Here is a 3,219-nt window from a genome sequence, read left to right as displayed (position 1 = left end):
CTTAGCTTTGACATCTGTTAAGACATCTGCCTGCCAACTCAGGTGTGTCTCATGGCTCAGTGGTTAGAGTACCGGCCTTGTAAACCAGGGGTCGCGAGTTCAATCTTTGCTGGAGCCTAAATGGTCAAATTTTTAAAAGGTGACCTGTTCTAAAAATGACCCTGAAGTTAAGATGTAGATGCAACATACTGTGCTCATATGGATAAACATAAAACTTTCAAGAAAAAGAATAGTTCGGAATTGCTGATATGAGGCTCATGTTGGGAAAAACAGTCATCCTTGATGAGACCAACATCAGTAAAATAACAGACTTTACCAGCAACACTGTGAGCTGCTCCAACCAGGAGATTTCAATAGAAAAAAAAGTGAAAGTCGTGACATTCAAACAAAACATTAAGCAGCACAACTGTTTTCAACATTGATAATAATGGGAAATGTTTACATTTTTTGACCTTGAAATCATAAATCAAAATGTCATAACTCGCTCCTCCTGTGATATGACTGACTTGATGTCTGTGATGTAAGAAGGACTGTACTGGATAGTTGATCACGTGACTTGTGCTCACTTCTGGTATGCCAGGCACACCCTTACAGATGCACAACGATTGTCAGTACCTTTCATATTGTAATAAGGACATGACAAGCACAGGTGAGGCTCCATAGCTCAGTGGTTAGAGCACTGGTCTTGTAAACCAGGGGTCGTGAGTTCAATTCTCGCTGGGGCCAGATTAGAAACCTTTTGAAAAGTGACCTGTTCTGAAAATGACTGGATTAGAGCTGATTAGGACTAAACACCACATGACATAATGTGCTCATCTGGATGAACATCAACCTTAACAGAAGGAAGAAAACTGGGACATGCATGTCTTTAGACCAGGTCTTGTTCCACACAGGCTCTTGTTGGCATGAGAAATACAGTCATTATTGAAGAGACCAAATAGCAGGCAGACCAACATCATACAGTGAAATCAGACGATTTATTTATCGGCAACGTTGTGAGCTGCTCCAACCAGGGGCTTTCAGCTGTGAATCCTATTTCTATTTAGTATATACTGTCCTATATACTGTAATATACTGAAAACTAAAGCCATCAGCAGTCACTTCTCAGCTCCACACACACAGGAACTCAAACCAACCACAGGACTGTTAGGTTAGGTTTAGGATTAGGTTTAGTTGATATGTACCTGCAAATTACTTATAGTCAGTTGAATGCCTGTTGAGGGACCATCAAAATAATGTTTGAACAGAGATCAAGCAGTCTACTAATACATAATAATGACTGGTAGGTGACATAGTTACAAAGTAATGGCAAAGTGACAGTGACAAACTTATGTATAGTTAGTATAAGATCTATAGTGCAGTATAGTATAAGGTCATCACAAAGACCGTGTCAGCTAAGGATGGCCCTGGTCTAGTATGAGGGTTTTTTAACTCCACCCTCTTACAAATCCTTCCAGAAGAAGAACACACGTAAAAATTCCTATGAACAGGCACCGTATGTTTGACCAAAGTCAGAGAAAACTCTTCATCAGAAAACTGCAAAACAATGTGTAAACAGATCGGTCGACTATCTCTGGTAAAAAATAAATAAATAAATAAAATTATACATGTTGACAAGTCACACATTGACATTTTTTGTCTCATGTGCTCATTACAGCTAAAATCACTGAATTATGAAATGCAAAAGTGTGTATGGCATTTTTCTATAACCGTTACAAAAGTGAGAACATTGTAGTTCTCAAATGTGATTGTATTACGACAGTAGCCCATCTAACAAATCTGTCAGAAGTGGAGAAAAAAAATGTTTAGCACATAAACACGTACACCAGAGATGTTGCTTTATTTGAATCAAAGAACATGGTCGTAGGGACTGATAACATTCTTTAATGTTGTTGTGTTGTGTTTTGTCAAAATAATAAAAAAGTTCGGGCAAATGTTAAATAATTTTTCTTAAATGAATAGAATGAGCTCGCCCCGCTCTCTTTCCCGTGCAAGAGTTAGCATGAGCTTACAGGAGTCTTAAAACAAAATGTGAATTGTGTCATCTGCTATCTGAACACGATGACTAAATCTAACGGAGTAATAAAAATATCATTTACAAATCAACATTTAAAAAAAAAATACTTTAGTAAAATACGTTAGTTTTCTTGCTATACTCTCTTTCTTAGTGATTTGGTCGCTTGAATACACGAAAGGTTATGGATAAAATTTATCTCATAAGAGTGTGGAAACTTTAACATGCTCAAACTTAAACGAGTGTGCCGTTTGATTTGTTTAGGCTGTAAGTTTTAAGTGTAAAACAGCTAGACTTCATTTTTGCGTCGATGCTTCATGCGATCACACTTTTTGGACAGACACAAAGTTGCGCTAAAAGAAATATCTCGAAGAGAAAAACTGTAACTTAATTTCTTAATTTTCATTTATTCCTATTACGATTACGATTACCGCACAAAGATCACCTAAAAACGTACGGTCCGACAAACAAATTGTGAACAGCCGTCCAAAATCTTGATATGGCTAAATCTCGAGGTGTAAGGTGTAAAAAATGTCATTTACAAAACATTGTGATTCTTAGATGTGAAACACCCTTGACATAATCTGTTGGCGTGCAAAAATAGTCATAAAATGTTTTAGCACGGCTATTTACACAAATAGTAGCCTATGAGAACTGTATCTTGTGTCACTGGCATAGAAAATTAATTACCGGTTTATCAGGGTCAAAAGGAAATGATGATAATAGTTGAAACATCCTCAGCTCGTACATTTCTTTCATTTTGAAAATCACAGCCGCTTTAATTTTTTTTTGTAAACCATTTAACATTATACGATGCCTACAAAATAGTCAAAGTGTATGTTTCTGTTCTAGGTAAGAACATTTACACCTAGTGTTATAGGCCGGGTAAATAATTTGCAAAATAGTATTTCTGTCGAATGAGAAAAGTGACACACGATGTGTTTAAACACGTTTAAAATTGTAGGCGTAATTATTTTACTGACTTTAAGCAAAATGCATATTTGTTATTTTACAGTACACATACAATCTACAGGATAGAAGGATGCAGATACAGTAAAATACACCTATAAACTTTAAGAAAAGTTAACTTTCATTACACTAGTGTAAAGCGATTTTACAGTAAATGAAAAGCACTACGTAAAAAGGCTGAAGGCCAAACAACTGATGGAAAACACACGTTGGGGGGATACTGTCGGTTAAATATA

The 3,219-nt window shown here is 36.3% G+C and overlaps 1 non-coding gene across 1 annotated transcript; it reads left to right on the top strand.

Moving 5' to 3' along the window:
- Positions 1 to 653: 653 nt before the first annotated feature.
- Positions 654 to 726, top strand: trnat-ugu (transfer RNA threonine (anticodon UGU)). The gene has a single exon. It is a non-coding gene; the product is annotated as a tRNA-Thr (tRNA).
- Positions 727 to 3,219: the final 2,493 nt, after the last annotated feature.

Source organism: Carassius carassius, chromosome 24, assembly GCF_963082965.1.
Source record: "Carassius carassius chromosome 24, fCarCar2.1, whole genome shotgun sequence".
Taxonomy (NCBI): domain Eukaryota; kingdom Metazoa; phylum Chordata; class Actinopteri; order Cypriniformes; family Cyprinidae; genus Carassius; species Carassius carassius.
Note: the sequence above shows the minus strand (reverse complement) of the source record. Positions and strands in the feature narration are given on the sequence as shown.